This window comes from Callospermophilus lateralis, chromosome 2 (genome assembly GCF_048772815.1).
Source record: "Callospermophilus lateralis isolate mCalLat2 chromosome 2, mCalLat2.hap1, whole genome shotgun sequence".
In the NCBI taxonomy this organism is placed as follows: domain Eukaryota; kingdom Metazoa; phylum Chordata; class Mammalia; order Rodentia; family Sciuridae; genus Callospermophilus; species Callospermophilus lateralis.
The window spans coordinates 123217846-123236814 of record NC_135306.1 but is presented as its reverse complement, the minus strand read 5'-3'; positions in this window follow the sequence as shown (position 1 = coordinate 123236814).

The following is an 18969-nucleotide window of genomic DNA, read 5'->3' as shown; positions in this document are numbered from 1 at the left end:
AATTAAAATCAGAGCAGAAATCAATGAAATTGAAACAAAAGAAACTATTGAAAAAATTGACAAAACTAAAAGTTGGTTCTTTGAAAAAATAAATAAGATCGACAGACCCTTAGCCATGCTAACAAAGACAAAAAGAGAGAACTCAAATTACTAACATACGGGATGAAAAAGGCAATATCACAACAGACACTACAGAAATACAGAAGATAATTAGAAATTATTTTGAAACCCTATATTCCAATAAAATAGAAGATAGTGAAGAAATCAATAAATTTCTTAAGTCATATGATTTGCCCAGATTGACTCAGGAGGATACACACAATGTAAACAGACCAATAACAAAGGAGGAAATAGAAGAAGCCATCAAAAGACTACCAACCAGGAAAAGCCCTGGACCGGATGGGTATACAGCGGAGTTTTACAAAATCTTTAAAGAAGAATTAATTCCAATACTTTTCAAGTTATTTTAGGAAATAGAAAAAGAAGGAGCTCTTCCAAATTCAGTCTATGAGGCCAACATCACCCTGATCCTGAAACTAGACAAAGACACTTCAAAGACAGAAAACTACAGACCAATATCTCTAATGAACCTAGATGCAAAAATCCTCAATAAAATTCTGGCGAATCGGATACAAAAACGTATCAAAAAAATTGTGCACCATGATCAAGTAGGATTCATCCCTGGGATGCAAGGCTGGTTCAATATATGGAAATCAATAAATGTTATTCACCACATCAATAGACTTAAAGAACCATATGATCATCTCGATAGACGCAGAAAAAGCATTCGACAAAGTACAGCATCCCTTTATGTTCAAAACACTAGAAAAACTAGGGATAACAGGAACGTATCTCAGCATTGTAAAAGCTATCTATGTTAAGCCTCAGGCTAGCATCATTCTAAATGGAGAAAACTGAAGGCATTCCCTCTAAAATCTGGAAAAAGACAGGGATGCCCTCTCTCACCACTTCTATTCAATATAGTTCTCGAAATACTGGCCAGAGCAATTAGACAGACAAAAGAAATTAAAGGCATAAAAATAGGAAAAGAAGAAATTAAATTAGTACTATTTGCGGATGACATGATTCTATACCTAGCAGACCCAAAAGAGTCTATAAAGAAACTACTAGAGCTAATAAATGAATTCAGCAAAGTGGCAGGATATAAAATCAACACGCATAAATCAAAGGCATTCCTGTATATCAGCGACAAATCTTCTGAAATGGAAATGAGGAAAACCACCCCATTCACAATATCCTCAAAAAAAAAAAAAAAAAAAAACTTGGGAATCAACCTAACAAAAGAGGTGAAAGACTTATACAATGAAAACTACAGAACCATAGAGAGAGAAATAGAAGAAGATCTTAGAAGATGGAAAAATATACCCTGTTCATGGATAGGCAGAACTAACATCATCAAAATGGCGATATTACCCAAAGTTCTCTATAGGTTTAATGCAATGCCAATCAAAATCCCAACAGCATTTTTTTGTAGAAATAGATAAAGCAATCATGAAATTCATTGGAAAAACAAAAGACCCAGAATAGCAAAAGCAATTCTAAGCAGGAAGAGTGAATCAGGTGGTATAGCGATACCAGATTTCAAACTATACTACAGAGCAATAGTAACAAAAACAGCATGGTACTGGTACCAAAACAGGTGGGTGGACCAAGGGTACAGAATAGAGGACACAGAGACCAATCCACAAAATTACAACTATCTTATTTTTGACAAAGGGGCTAAAAGCATGCAATGGAGGAAGGATAGCATCTTCAACAAATGGTGCTGGGAAAACTGGAAATCCATATGCAACTAAATGAATCTGAATCCCTTCCTCTCACGATGCACAAAAATTAACTCAAAATGGATCAAGGAGCTTGATATCAAAACAGAGACTCTGTGTCTGATAGAAGAAAAAGTTGGCTCCGATCTACATACTGTGTGGTAGGGCTCCGAATTCCTTAATAGGACACCCATAGCACAAGAGTTAAAAACAAGAATCAACAAATGGGACTCACTCAAACTAAAAAGTTTTTTCTCAGCAAGAGAAGCAATAAGAGAGGTAAATAGGGAGCCTACATCATGGGAACAAATCTTTTTTTTTTAACTATTTTTTTTATTGGCTGTTCAAAACATTACAAAGCTCATGATATATCATCTTTCATACATTTGACTCAATTGGGTTATGAACTCCCATTTTTACCCCAAATATCAATTGCAGAATCACATCGGTTACACACTCATGTATTTACATAATGGCATATTAGTGACTGTTGTATTCTGCTGCCTTTCCTATCCCTTACTATTCCCCCAACCCTCCCCTCCCATCTTCCCTCTCTACCTCATCTGCTGTTGTTCAATTTTCTCCCTTGTTTCCCCCCCCTTTCCCCTCACAACCTCTTATATGTAATTTTTTGTAACATTGAGGGTCTCCTACCATTTCCATATGTTTTCCCTTCTCTCTCCCTTTCTCTCCCCCCACTCGTCTTTGTTTAATGTTAATCTTTTCCTCATGTTCTTCCTCCCTGTTGTCTTCTTAGTTGCTCTCTTTATATCAAAGAAGACATTTGGCATTTGTTTTTTAAGGATTGGCTAGCTTCGCTTAGCATAATCTGTTCTAATGCCATCCATTTCTGTGCACATTCTATGATTTTGTCATTTTTTAGTGCTGCGTAATACTCCATTGTGAATAGATGCCACATTTTTTTTATCCATTCATCTATTGAAGGGCATCTGGGTTGGTACCACAGTCTATCTATTGTGAATTGTGCCGCTATGATCATTGATGTGGCAGTATCCCTATAGTACGCTCTTTTAAGATCCTCAGGGAATAGTCTGAGAAGGGCGATAGCTGGTCAAATGGTGGATCCATTCCCAGTTTTCCCAGGAATCTCCATACTGCTTTCCAAATTGGCTGCACCAATTTGCAGTCCCACCAGCAGTGTACAAGTGTACCCTTTCCCCCACATCCTCGCCAGCACTTGTTGTTGTTTGACTTCCTAATGGCTGCCAATCTTACTGGAGTGAGATGGTATCTTAGGGTGGTTTTGATTTGCATTTCTCTGAGTGCTAGAGATGGTGAGCATTTTTTCATGTACTTGTTGATTGATTGTATGTCCTCCTCTGAGAAATGTCTGTTCAGGTCTTTGGCCCATTTGTTGATTGGGTTATTTGTTATCTTATTGTTTAATTTTTTGAGTTCTTTGTATATTCTGGATATTAGGGCTCTATCTGAACTGGGAACAAATCTTTACTCCTCACACTTCAGATAGAGCCCTAATATCCAGATAACCCTGAGAAGAATGTATGATAGGAGAGGAATAATCTGAGACCTAAAGATACTGAACCACTTGTCCAAACTCAGGACCCAAACTTCCAACTCAACCGACTGTTCTTACATATCATGCCATCACCTGGTTCCCTTGCCCAGGCCCACTGCCCTTGAATTCCTATAGGTGGGGATTAGAACCTCTTCTGCTCTCACTAGAAATCTCCCTTCTGAGGACTGAACTAAAAACCGATATTTTCCTGAGATTCCGGATTTGGGTTCTCAGAGAAAGAAGAGATTAATGTCAATTATTGGAGAACTTGGGGTTTAATGGGCAGAAATTTGCAATATCTATAGGTATCTTTTAACTTCTGAGTGGATGCTGACCCAACTCTCATTTTTTACCAAACTCTCAATTGGTCCGTCAATACGTTTTTAAAGCAGGAGCTTATTCCCATTGTAATCTGTCTTCCTGCCATCCACTCTCCCTTATCTTTCAAACATTTTTCTATTCAGGAAAGTTTCTCCACACATTTTGGTATCTCTGGTGTTGATATTTATAGATTGATTCGAGCCCCAACTGGGTAGAAGTAAAAGCATTCAAAGTTTGAACAAACATACACTCTAAAAAGAGAATGTCTGACATGAAAAGAAGGATTTGTTTTAAACATGGCCCGTTGACAATATTCTTCAAAAAATATGTCATATAAGACTAAGGAAAATTAAAGGAGACTAAAGGGAGCTTAATGACTACATGCAATATGTACAGCTGACTGAAGTATGTATTCCTTTCCTGTAAAGGAAATCGACACTGCAAAGGACACTCATGGACATTTACATTAATAAGATTGAAATACAGAGAGATTAAGCAAAAGTTGTTTCAATGATAAATATACTCAAGAATTTTGAGTTTGTAAGAGAATATTCTTAAGAAATAAACACTAAGATATTTTAAAGTGAATACCATTATGTATAGAATGTTATTTTGAAATGCCCCACAAGGAGAATGATTTCTGGAGGGGCAAGATGGCCAATTAGTTTGAGTCAGCATTTCTCTTTTAGCTCCGCTATTCAGGACTCAAAGAGTGGGAGGTATTACCAAAGCTTACAGTGAAAAACCTTGAGACTAGAGAGACAGTCTGTCCTAGCCAAGCCAGAGACTGTTTGACTCATTAATTGGATATTTTAAAATATCACCAGAGTTTTATCAATCATCCATAAAGAGACAATCCAGGAGCCCATCTTGGGACTACAGCGTGATGCAGCCTACAGAAATTGAAAACCCAGATCTGAGTTTGCAGCTAGGCTTGCATGGGCCTGTCTGAGCCGAGCAAACCTGTGGTAAGTCAGAAACTGGGAGCATTTCACCTGGGGGGAGCCATAGGTTAGAGAGGCCAGAGAGAGCTGGGATCTCCTCAGCAGCCTAAGTGCTGTGGCTCATGGGGATTGACAAGGCCAGCTATAGCAGGTCAGAAGGTTGGAAGAGATGTGAGGGCATTTTGCTCTCAGCTCGTTCATACAGTTGCTCTGGTGCCCACAGGGTCCCTGGTTCCTTCCCCAGTCTGGCATCCACCAGTTCCTGGGACCCTCCAGGTCTGGCAACAATCTGGCATCCAACAGGGCCCTCAGGCTCCTGAGTCTCCCAACCAAGCCCCTAACAAGGTCCATTGCTCCAAGATGAGGCCCACAGTGTAGATGCTGGCCCATATCCCTGCACGCTGGGCCGCTGCTTCACCACCAGACCCATCAGGGCCAGAGTATAGCTTCTGGCTGGCCTGCAAGCCCTAATTCCTGGCCTTGATACACCCAGCACAGAACAGCTGAGCCCCCAAATGGCCAGGCCCCAAGTTGCCCCACACAGCTCTTCACTATCAGACCTGCCCATTCAGCAAGTAGCTTCACAGCTGACCTGCAGGTCCTGGCATCCCAGCCCTCACCCACCCCATGCAAACAAGCTGGGCCCCCAACGTGGCTTGGCTCTGCATGCTCCTTAGCTGCCAGCCCCCCAGAGTCCAGCACACAGCCTCATCGCCAGCCCCCAGGATACAGTGTGAGGCCCTGATCCGCCTGCCACCTGGATGTGGGCAACTGCACTTCTGCCTGCCCATAACCCAGCTTCCCTTGCATGCCACTTGCCCTCCAGGCCTGCAGCCCATCCCTCCCATGCTAATTTTCCAAGAAGGGAAGTTAGGAAGTCTTAAACCCCAACCTTTAACACAGTGAACAACACAATAAAAGGAAGGATCCACAACCCACAGCCCATACTCACAAGCTTAGATCATATCTCAAGAACAAACAAAAAGAAAACCAGGTAGGGACAGTGAGCACATACACTCATTGACTATTTTGTCCACCATAGTGGATATGACTCCTTAATGACTTAACATTTTACTAAGGTTTTTCTGTTTGTTGTTGGAGTTTTATAGCTTGTTTGTTATGGCTGGGGTTCTGTTTTGCTTTTTGAATTTGGATTTCCATATTGGATTTTTGCTTTCTTTGAATGTATACTGGAAGGATTCGAGGACTCCTACACATATTCATATTTGTTTCTCTCTCCTCATTTCTAGCCTTGTTTTTCGCTTTTCTTATTATTTTTTTTTTGTTGTTGTAGTTTGTAACTCCTGAGAGTGTTATTTTCCCATGCTCTGTATTTTGAGATTTAGGGTTTATGATTCGTTTCATTTGATTTTGTTTTGTATTATCTTTATCAATATTCCATCTCCCTTGTCTCCCTCTCTCTTCTCCATCTCTGACACCCAAATTTCATTCTCTCTCTCCTCCTTTATATTCTATTTATGTTCCCTTTCACACTAACACCATATCCTAAATTACCACTGCATCTGCCCTGTTGACCCTTTGAAATTGTAAACACTTTCTACCCTCCTGTCTCTTCTTCTTTACACATTCTCAACTCTCTCCTTAACACTTTTTTTTTAAAAAAATTATCTTTTAGTTGTAGATGGACAGCATGTCTTTATTTTACTTATTTATTTTTATGTGGTGCCTAGGATCGAACCCAGTGCCTCACTTATGCGAGATGAGCATGCTACCACTTGAGCCACATCCCCAGCCCTCCTTAACACTTCTTAATACTAATGAAGGGATAATGTCTAACCCTATCACTAATGTCACAGCAATAATTAATAAAGTAGAAGGCACAATTTCTATTATTTAATTTTAAGCCAAACATAATACATGATTATGTACTGTTTTTACTGATGGAAATTGCTGATCCCACTATCTCTATGTATCATCAATTAACACTAGATATAAAATAACCCAGGCTACATCAATAGTAAACTCCATTGACACCACAGTGGAGAAATATCAGAGAAAGAATTCAGAATGTTCGTGATTAAACTGATATATGAAGTAAAAAATGATGTATGAAATAAAATTATAAAATACAGGAAATGAAAGATTATCTCAATAAAGAAGTAGAGATTCTGAAAAAAAATCAAGCAGAAATCCTCAAAATGAAGGAATCAATAGATCAAATTAAAAATTCACAGGAAAGCATCAGCAACAGATTAGAGCATTTGGAAGAGAGAGTTTCAGGCAATGAAGACAAAATATATAATCCTGAAAATAAAGCTGACCATGGACAAAAGATGTTAACAAACCATGAATAGAACTTCCAACAATTATGGGATAACCAGAATTTAATTTGATAATTTAAGATTTATCAAGATAAATGAAGGCTCAGAGACACAAACTAAAGGAATGATTTTTTTCAATGAGGATAATATCAGAAGATTTCCTAAACTCTAACAATGAAATGGAAAAATGAATACAGAGGCTCACAGGACCCCAAACATACAAAATGTCAACAGACCTACACCAAGGCACATTATAAAAATTTACTTACAAAAATAAGGATAGAATTTTAAAGGCTACAAGAGAAATGTGACAAGTAACATTTAGAGGAAAACCAATCTGGTCTCAGCTGATTTCTCAACCCAGACCCTAAAAGAAAATAGATGCTAGCCAAGTATACTATACCCAGCAAAATTAAGCTACAGAATTGATGGTGAACTAAAAACCTTCCATGATAAACAAAAATTAAAATAATGCACAACTAGAAGCAAGCACATGAAACATACTCAATAACATATTACATGAAAAAATGAAAAATAAAAGTGAAAAGGGGGGAGCTACACTAGAAGAACAATCAAAGGAGAAATTAATCAAAATTTAAAACAAGATATAAATAAAATGATAGGGAATAAAAATCATATTGCAATAACATCATTAAATGTAAATGGCCTAAACTCATCAATCAAAATACAGACTGGCAGTCTGGATTTTTAATAAAAGACCCAGCAATATGCTCTCTCCAAGAGACTCATCTCAAACAAAGACATCCTCAAACTGAAGGTAAAAGGATGGGAAAAGACTTATTATTCATATGGATATTGTAAACAAGCATGAGTTTCTATCCTATTATCATATAAAGTGGAGTTCAAGCCAAAGTTAATAAAAAGGGACCAAGAAGGTAATTTCATACTGCTTAAGAGAATTACGCATCAACAAGATATAACAATCTTAAATATTTATGCCCCAAATAGTGGGACTCCTATTTACATTAAACAAACCCTTTTTAATTTCAAGAATCAAATAGACCACAGCACAATAATACTGGGTGATTTTAAGACACTTCTCTCAACACTAGATAGAGCCTCTAAACAAAACAAAGAACCTGTAGAACTAATGAATACAATTAATAATTTAGACTTAACAGACACATATAGAATATTTCATCTATCAAGGACTGAATACACTTCCTTCTCTGCAGCACACAAATCCTTCTCTAAAATAGACCTTATCTTAGGATACAAAGCAACTCTTAGCAAATACAAAAAAGTAGAAATACCACCTTATATTCTATCAAATCATAATGGAATGAAATTAGAAATCAACAACGAAATAAAAAAAATAGAAGCTACTCTAATACCTAAAAACTAACTAATATACTATTGAATGAGCAATAGATAGAAGAAATAGTCAGGGATGAAATAAAAATACTTAGATGTAAATGAGAATCACAACATAATTTATCAAAATCTCTAGGATGCTATGAAGGTAGTTCTAAAAAGAAAGTTCACTGTACTGGTACATTTTTTAAAAGAATAGAAAATTAATAACCTAATATTACAATGCAAAGCCCTAGAGATAAAAAAGAATAAATTAATACTAATTTATTAGATAGAAAATAATTGAAATCAGATCCCAAAAATCAAGAAATTGAAACAAAAAAATAAAAAAAAAATTTAAAAAGTGGGTTCTTAGAAAAAATAAAATTTATAAACCTTAACCAAGCTAATGAAGAAGAAGAGAGAAAACTCAAACCACTAAAATTCATGATGAAAAAGAAATTATTACCATGGACACTCTTGAAATACAGATTATAACCAGAAACTATTTGGATGATCTATATTCTAATAAAATAGGGAATCAGGATAACACCAACAAATTTCTAGAGACTATGATCTACCCAAACTGAATCAGGAGAACACACCCGATTTAAACAAATAGAATTCAAGCAATGAAACAGAAGACACCATCAAAAGCCTACTAACAAAGAAAATCCCAGGACCAGATGGATTCTCAGCCAAGTTCTAGCAGACTTTCAAAGAACTTACACCAAACCTCCTCAAATTATTCCATAAAATGGAAAAGGAAGGAACCCTTCCAAACTCATTCTATGAAGTTAGTATCAAAACAAGACAGACACATTGAGGAAAGAAAACTTCAGACCAATATCCCTCATGAACATAGATACAAAAATTCTTTAAAAATACTGGAAAATTGCATACAGAAACATATTTAAAAGATAGTGCACCATAATGAAATTGGGTTCATTCCAGGGATGTAAGGTGGTCTCAACATATGGAAATCAATAAATGTAATTCATCACATCAACAGACTTAAAGATAGAACCACATGATCATCTCAAAAGATAGAGATAAAAGCATTTGAAAAAATTAGCATCCATTCATGTACAAAACCATGGAACAACTAGGGATAGTAGGAACATACTTCAACATTGTAAAAACTATCTATGCTAAACCCAAAGTCAACATCATTGTAAATGAAGAAAATTTGAAACCATTCCCTCTAAAAACTGGAGTAAGACAGGGATACCATCTTTCACCACTTCTAATCAACATAAAAAACTGTAGCTAGAGCAATTGAAGAAACAAATTAAAGGGATATAAGTAGGAAAAGAGGAGCTTAAACTATCCCTGTTTGCTAATGACATGACCCAATATTTAGAAGACCCAAAAAACTCCACCAAAAAGCTTCTTAAACTCATAAATGAATTGCCTCAAATCTGTTTTAGAGAGAAGGCTTACTAAATCATCACAGTTTTCATCAAGGGAGAGAGTTCTTTTATGGATACATTGTACAGGATAGTGGCCTATGGAATCCTGTGAGAATAGTAGAAACACAATCAATTGGCTAAGACAAAAATGGGTACCATGAGACATATTAGCAGGTATATGCTTCATAAGAAAAGAACCCTCCTAGTGGTAAGGGAATATAACCATTTCCATACACAATGGGCTCCACCTTGGTACATTTAAAATGAGGGTCGTCCCAAAGAAACACATTTGTGTGTACAGTTTTGAACCTCAGCACAAGTGTCAGTTGCATGTAAGGCAACAGAGAGTACAGGTAACATCATAGCATTGGAAGACTTGGCCTACTTAGGACTTCCCCAGCTACAAGAATCTTTGTAGGATATTGGCTTTTGGATACCTTTTTTTTTTTTTTTTTAAAGAGCATCGTCATATTTGTAATCTCTTGTGCAGGATGGCACAAAGGAAGAAGATAGGAGCCCAATACACTTCCCATATCAACATTCTGGTGGGTAGGAATCTTAAATGAATTGACAATTTCAGCCAGATATTATAATGGGCTCTAGAAGTTAAGGAATCTGATTTCACTGGATTTCCCACAGCTGAGGTACAACAGCAGAACAGCATTGTCATAGGATCAAAACATTCACAGAGTTTTGTGTAAGTTCAGCAAACAAAGCAGTGACCAAATTTTCTAACCCCATTTGAGCCAACAGCTGTTGAGCTGAGGCTGTTAATGATTTTTATATCTCCCCAAATCACCAGAGATAGAGTATCTCGGGGGCCCTCTTGTGGCGTTTCTTCTCTCTTGAGGAGAGTGATCATCCTTGTTTGGTAGAACCCTCCTCATCCAGGATCAAGTGAAAATATGGGATAGGATTGTGAAGTCCTTGATGCCAACTCATGATTGACAGGTCTGACACATGAGACGGAATCCAAACAGGACCTGTTGATGGAAGCACAGCAGCATATCCCTTTCCTCATGTGATCAGAGGCACAGGTCCTGCCGTCCTGGGTCTGGCGGAATGCTGTATTTTACATAAATTCTGGGCAATAGGAATGGGAGGTGTCGTTTCGCCATGGTGGCCAGGTGGAGAAAGAGCCTGTGGGCCTTCTTCCAGGTTCTTCCAGGTACGACATCCAGTGGCATGAAGATGTATGAAGGTTGTTGGAACAAATGCTTTTCAAAATTTGTCATAGAAGATGACTGAAGAAAATTAGTAGGACCACATTTGACATGTAACACAGTAGCTATCAATGAATGCTCCAGTCCTTTTGATGTAGTGTTTAAAAATACATCCTTGCCTCAAAGGTGTGGCATGCAACATTGTGAAAGAAAAAAAAGGAGAATTTATCAAGAAAACAAATAGAAACAAATTATGAAAATTTTACTTGATAAACAATAAATTATGTGATAAAAAATTTTTGGCAATAGTTGTTTGGGAATAAGATATCTATCTAAAGCAGATGACCAATTGTGACTATTATCTTTGTATTGCTGTTGAATGCGTGAATTGTAAATAAAGCAATATTTAAGGCATTATTAACATGAGAAAGGCAAGGTGTCTCTCTCTCTCTCTCTCTCTCTCTCTCTCTCTCTCTCTCTCTCTCTCTTTTCTTTTAAGAGCCATGTTTTAAGGGTATGATGTTCTTATTCTACCAAGGCCTGGTCTGGCAGGATTATGAGAAATTACATGGGTTAAAATTATATTCCAGTGAGTATAAAATTGTGCAAAAGCATGGGACATATATGCCAGGGCATTATCCATTTTTAAATGAGTAGGTTTTCCCACAGTGGCAAAGCAGAGTAATAAATGAGAAATGCAAGCAGATACCTTTTCAGACCTATGGGCACTAGCCCAAATGAACCCAGAATGAGTATCAACAGAAACAGAAAGGAATAAGGATGAAAGTGAGGGAAATGTGTAATGTCCATTTGCCAAAGTGCATTAGAATGTAGGCCCTGTAGATTTATAGATTCCCACATAGGGGCCTGGAAAGGTGTACAGTGAGAACTTTTATTAACAATGGCAGGAGCTTGTTGGGAAGAAATGGAAAACATTAGTGAGCAAGTGTTTTGATAAAAAAAATCCAAAAAATTCTATAGCATCTGAAAATAAAGGATAAAGGGATCTTACAGCTGCACATGCAGGAGTGTTATCTTCCATCAGAGGTCCAGGAATTTTGGCGTCGGCATGTATATGAGCAAGGAAGATAGGGGATGCATGATTTTGTAAAAGAGTTTGAAGGGTTAAGAAATAATAAATTGGAATCCAAATGAGGGGACAGTATAGCTACAAAAATATGGGAAACAAGTTTAGCTATATACTGAGAATCTGTAATAATATTTAAAGTAGAAAATAATCTTAGTGTCAAGATAATGGCACCTAATTCAGCTCTTTGTAGGGAAATTTGAAATAATGATAAGTAGATGGACTATTATACCCTAAAAAAATAGATATTATCCCTCTTTGTTTACCTTCATCTGTATATACCATCAACCCATCCACAACAGGAATGGTAGAAATCAAGGGAAGGAGGGGGAATGTGTAACCTGACATAACAAAGAGAATTACCCATCATGAGGCATGTGAAAAGCAATCAGTGCTCAAATATCTGTTAATACAGCCTGATAGTAGGAGGAGAACTGTAAGTACTGGAGATGTAAAGGGCTTCCATAAGCAAGCTATAAAACATGAATTTCCATTCCTGTTAAGGATAAAATTCTAGTGTGGCCATCAGCAATTAATTGAGCAAAAGGCAGAACATTATGGCCTATCAGCATATCAGCTGACAGGCAGACATATCAGCAAAAGGCAGAACATTATTATGGCCTGAAAATTTAAGAAAGTATAACTATTCTAATACATATAATCCTTGATTATAAATAGCAATTACTGCTGCAAAGGCATAATGTTTTCCAACAAAAATTACACCAATGATAATGCCACGTTAGATACAGGAAGTCAATCTACTATTACTGTTGACAATCTTTTGTTAATTTTTTATAGTACTTGTTCAAGAGAAGGAGTTAAATAAAGGGTAGAGTTTGTGTCTTGTTGTGTTTTTTTAACAACTGGAAAAAAGGAGAAAGCATACTGGTAGTTAATGGAATATAAGGATGTGCCCAATTTAAATGTCCTAGAAATTGCTTTAAGTGGACCAAGGCTAACTTAGAAGGAAAGGTTAAATTTGGGATGTGAGGAATTGAATTGGGACATATATTTGAAGTAATATATGTCCCAAGTAGCTAATAGGGAGTTGATGTTGAATTTTTTCTGTAGAAACATGGAGTCCAGATTGTAATAATATTTCCTATGTTTATGGAATTTTATCTGTGATATTTTCTCCTGCAAGCAATATATCATCCATATAATGATAAAGAAGTGAGAAAATTTTTTATGAAAAGAAGCAAGGCTTTATTAACAAAATAAGCTTGTCTGATTATTGTAAAAAAATTAATGTTGGGCTATTTAACATTCCTTGTGGGAGAACTTTCCAATGGAATTTATTAGTAGGCTTATGATGGTTAAAAACAAGGATAATAAAGGCAACCTTTTCCCAATCACCAGGAAAGAGATACCTAAGAGAAGATACCTAAGAGAGAAGTAGGAAAAAAGTAATCTTTTAAGTTAATTACATATAAAGAAAAATCTTGAGAAATTAAATTTGGGTTTGGTAATCCACATTGAAGCAGACCCATGGATTGTACATTTATTAATTTCGCTTACATCTTATAATAACCTCCATTTTCCCTATTTCTTTTTTATAGTGAAAATGGGTGTGTTCCAAGGGCTAGTAGAAAGTTCAATGTGTCCTAATTCTAGCTGTTCTTGAATAAGGGCCTCTGAAGCCGCCATCTTTTCCTTTGACAATGGTCATTGTTCAATTCAGCTAAGGGTGTGACTTTTCATTTTAGTGGCATGGCAGTCAGATCTGCAGAGGCTTCTACAAAATAAGCACTTCCAGAGACTTCAGGAATTTATGTAAAATGTCTCTGCCCCATATAGGAAAAGGTATTGCCATAATATATGGCTGAACACAAGTGATGATTTGTTGTGAAATGGAATGGGAAGAATATTGTAACCACAGCAAGCTCTTGGATACCTAATTTATTATTGCTTCATTTTCCCCAAACCAGGATAGTCCTTTGAAGGGGCCATTCATGAGGTCATACCAAAAGGGGTATAACTGTGACATCTGCACTGGTGTCCAACAACCCATTAATGCTTGTTCATTTAAGCAAAGAGTCGATTTAGGTCTACTTTCAGTGATGGGTTAACATGCTTCAATGACAGTAGAGCCAAACCCTGTATTTCCCCTTTCGTTTAAAGGCTGTTGAGCTGTAACATAGGGAACCACAATCCATTGAGCAATAGAGGATCCTTTGGAGAGACTTAAGGGCATATGGGACCACATTTGGACATATACTTTACTAACATAATCAGAATTAATTACCCCCAGAGTAACAAATTTTCCTTCTTTAGAACTATAAGGCAAAATTAATTCCAAAGTATTTTTGGGTAAAAGTCCCTGGATTTGAGTGGCAATTTTACATACCTCCCCAGGAAGCTGCACTTAGGCATCTTCAGTAGTAATTAAATCTAAACTAGTGCTCCCTCTAGTGGTATGAAAGGATTTCTGGAAAGATGTTCTGTTTGAACTGGGACAGAGTCTGGAAGACTCTGTCTGGATTGGGAACCCTTGTATCATGGGATCTTGAAGGGGCTGGAAAACCAGATTCCCCCTCCTTTTGCCCTGGGGTGGGGAGCAACCTGAAATGGGGTTTTCCAACATCTCAGTCTTAGATCAACACTTATTTTTCCAATAAAATCCTTTTTGACATATAGGGCATTTCTGACTGGGGCGATTTTGAGGTCCCTTTTTAACCTTACAGGCCTTTTGAAGATGACCAGGTCTTTTACAATTATAACATAATTTATCAGGGAGTTTTAAAGCAGCAGCAAGCAAAGCAGCTTTATGAGTTTCAGTCCCTACATTCTGACATGGCTTTATCATATCTGACAAAGTAGTATCCACTTTATGATACATAGACTTCATTACTACTTTGCAATCTTGATTGGCATTTTTGTATTCCAGTTGTTTGATTAGAATATTATTGGCTTGCAAGTTATCAACTTGCTGCTCTATTGTTTTAGTTAAGCAATTAACAAAATTTATGAAAGTCTCTCCATAAGCTTGTCTGATGATTGTAAAAAATTTAAAGGGATCTTTGGTGTCAGGAATCCAACACCATACTTTACATACAAGTGTTCTAATATGAGCAATGGCAGTAGCAGGTAATTGAGCTTGAGGTGTTGCAGAGTAGCCCGTTGCCTAACTCTGAAAAGTTCATCATAAGCAATGTTTACGTTTCCTTGTGCATTATCTTCAGCTTGGACCTGGGCCAAGTCAGAGTACTCTTGTAAAAACACAAAATTTTGAGAAGTAACCATCTTAACTAATGCTTTCCAGTCACTAGGAACCAAGGCATATTGTATTCTCAGTCCCTTGATCATATTGAGGGTAAAATTAGTATTCACATCAATTTCCAAAATAGTACATCACAATTCTTTAAATACAGCAAAAGGAAATTGCTCACGCTCTGACTGGCCAGTGGGATTTAGCCTAATAGGACAAACAGCTAAGGTGTGAGTTTCTCCATGCTCTGGTTCTTGCTGTAAACAGTCAGCCAAAGGAGATTAATCAGCAGTTGGGTTGGTATATATGGCGGTGGCTGAGAAAACACCTCCAAAGAGGACACTACTGGAGGAGACACTTTCCGAGAAAGAAAGACCTTAGAAATAGCATTGTGGGGGTGGTGGTGGGGGGTGGTGGTGTGCTGGGATTGTGGCTCAGTGGTAGAGCGCTCACCTAACACGGGCGGGACCTGGGTTCAATTCTCAGCACCACATAAAAATAAAGGCACTATATTGTGTCCATCTACAAAAACGATTCATATTCATATTCTCTCTCTCTCTCTAAAAAATAGCATTGTGACAAAGCTACCAAGCATGCAATACAAGTATGGGATTTTGCAGCTCCTCATAAAGCTTCTTACCTATATCTTCCCAATCCTTTGAACCAACATAAAGGACCACTTTCTGGGTACCTGGGGCAACAAGTGTCTACGTCTGCCAACAAAGCAGTGAGGTCAGCATTCCTTATAGTATGTCCAGCCTTGCAAAGTAAATAGGAGAGCTCAGCCCAAAGACAATATTGACTGTCAGATAGGGAATTTCCCATAGCTTACCAGTAGGGGGTGGTCACAGCCTGCTCCAGGTGGTAAGCCATCAACACTTCCGGAAGGGGCCCTTTCAGGCACCAGCTGTAATGAAACAAAAGGAAACAGAGAAGCAAGATGCAGAGGCAAAAATGGCTGCATTTTTAAGTTGCTGTCTTTATTTATACATTAGGCTACGTTAGGTCACTGGCACTGTTAGTACATTATTGTTCATTATATCATTGAGTAGAGTGCATTAGGTTATAGTGTAAAAAGTTCTTGTTTATGATTAGATGGGTGTTCTGGCCCAGCATGTGTTAGTTATCTTAATAGTTTCTGGGGAAAACTACAGAATATTCCAGCTGCAGAAAAAAGATGCCTATTATTCTCCAGGAGTTTGCTCGCTGTCTTGTACTTTTCCACAGTCAGAACCCTTACAAATCCCTACCTCCCACCCTGCACAAAACTCAACTCAAAGTGAATCAAGGACCTTGACATTAGACTAGAGACCCTGTGCATACCTGAAGGAAATGTAGGCCCATCTGTCCATCATGTCAGTTTAGGAACCAACTTCCTCAACAAGACTCCCAAAGCACAAGAAGTAAAATTAGAATCAATAACTGAGATCAAACTAAAAATCTTCTTCATAGCAAAGGAAACAATCAAGAACATGAACAGAGAGGCTCCAGAATGGAAGAAAATCTTTACCACCTGCACCTCAGATACAGTAATAATCTCCATGGTATACAAAGAACTCAAACAAACTTAACACCAAGAAAACAAATAATCCAAACAACAAATGGCAAAGGAAATGAATAGCACTTCACAGAAGAAAACAAACACATGATAAGATATTCAACATCACTAGCAGTTAAAGAAATGTAAATTAAAACTTCACTGAGATTCTATCTCACTATAGTCAGAATGGCAGTTATCAAGAATACAAGTAACAATAAATGTTGGCGAGGATGTGGGGGAAATGGTTCTGCAAATTGGTATAATACTCTGGAAAGCAGTAAGGAGATTCCTTAGAAATCTTGGAATAGAACCATCATTTGACCCAGTTATCTCACTCCTTGGCATATACCCAAAGGACTTAAAAATCAACATACTATAGTGACACAACCACATCAATGTTTATAGTATCTCAATACACAATAGACAAACTATGGAATCAATCTAGGTGCCTTTCAACAGACGAATGGATAAAGAAAATGTGGTATATGTACACAGTGGAATATTACTCAGCTATAAAGAAGTGAAATTCTGGCATTTTCAGGTAAATGGATGGAACTGCAGAATACTGTGCTAAGTAAAATAAACTAATTCCCCAAACCAAAGGTCAAATGTTTTCTCTGATATATTAATGCTGACAAGGGAGGGTAGGGAGGGAAAGCATAGAAGTTCATTGGATTAGACAAAGGGGAATGAAGAGAAGGGAGGCAAGAAAGACAGTAGAATGAATTGGACATGATTTTCCTGTGCTCATATATGAATACATGACTAGTGTAACTCCACATAATGTCCAACCACAAGAATTGGATCAAAATTATAATGGGTTGCACCCATGTATGTAAATATGTCAATATACACTGTGTATCTAAAAACAACAAAAAATAAAAGAATAATAATTTATGTATATATGCACAAAAACAAATAGAATGTTAAAGAAGTGCAGGTAAAGAATATTGCACACTCCTTAAATTTTTTATAGATTTTCTGCAAGTTTAAAATTATGTCTAAATGCAAAAAAAATATATAGCTCATTAACTTCACTACTCTGAATGTAACCTCCCCTTTGGAGTCTCTGACCTTTATTCTTAGTGACATCACTATCATACCCAACTCCCAGAAGTATGCTACTCTGTCTTTAATAGAAATAGGTCAGGTTTTCTTCCAGTTAGAACTGTAGGATCCTCTTAATAAAACAGAAGTCCATACAACTTCAGTAGTGTTTTACAAATACTGAAAAAGAGCCAAAAGGAAAATGAAAATAGAATCATTAAAAACAAAACAATCATGTTTACAACATGTCAGTTTAAGGTCCAAAGCATCAACATGTATGTTTTTTGATTCACAAACAGCAAAGTTAAAATTTGTGCATTACCAGAGGCTAGTGCGTGAGCCCGAGCAAGTCATTTTACCTTTTTGCCTTCAGATTTGAAGATAAATATCTCCACTTCTCAGAATTGTAATTAGTATAATAGACAATATTTGTCATAAATCTCAGGACATTCAATGAATGGCAGCTATGATTAAGAATATGAATAGAATCAAATAATTTTATTAGACCTAAACTTTTTTTTCCCCATTCAGAAATAGCTAAATTCTTCTGCTATTTGATCAACTGATGCAAAATTTCCCTGCATCTTTCTTCGTGAGCCACAGAACGGTTTGTGGAATGAACTGGAAACTTCAATTTTTTCTGGGGACATCCAGCATAATTCCTAGCACAAGAACCCATGGGCCATGGCCCTTATGAAATGGAATGCTTCATTCTTCTCATTTTGTCTGTTAATGACATTGCAGTGTCACAAAGGCGACACCAGGATCCTACAGAGAATAAGTCACTGAGATGGCTCACCTCTTATTGCTGTTCAAGGTCATCTTTTCTATTTCTGTTCTTCTACCTGATAGCAGAAACAGTACCGCCTCCCTCTACAGCTGAAAGGCTCAGGACCAACCCCAAGAGTGATCTGGCCCCATCCCATTGTTCAGGAGAGTTCTCCACCCGCTCCCTGGCTCCCTGTGGAGTGACTCTTCACCTCAGGTTTTCCTCTTGCCTTTAGCCTTGCTCCCAGTGTTCAGGCAGAAGATAGCCCTTAAGTTCTGGTTCTCTCAAAGCTTTTTCTGTATCAAGATAAACCTGTTCCCGTGTGTATTTTACATTATGCCAAATTGGCTTTTGGAGCTCTTCCCTGAAAAATCAAGTTGATAGCTATCATTTTCTATAAATAAAACAGTTGTTTCCAGACTCCATCAAAATAGAAAAAGAAACTTAGGTATGAATCTTGTATTACCCTGTTTTCTCTGCAGCATCTTAACCTATGAAAGGAAATCTGTGGCTATACTCAAAGTTTGAATTTTATCTGTTTAAGCCTGCAGTTGGTGGCCA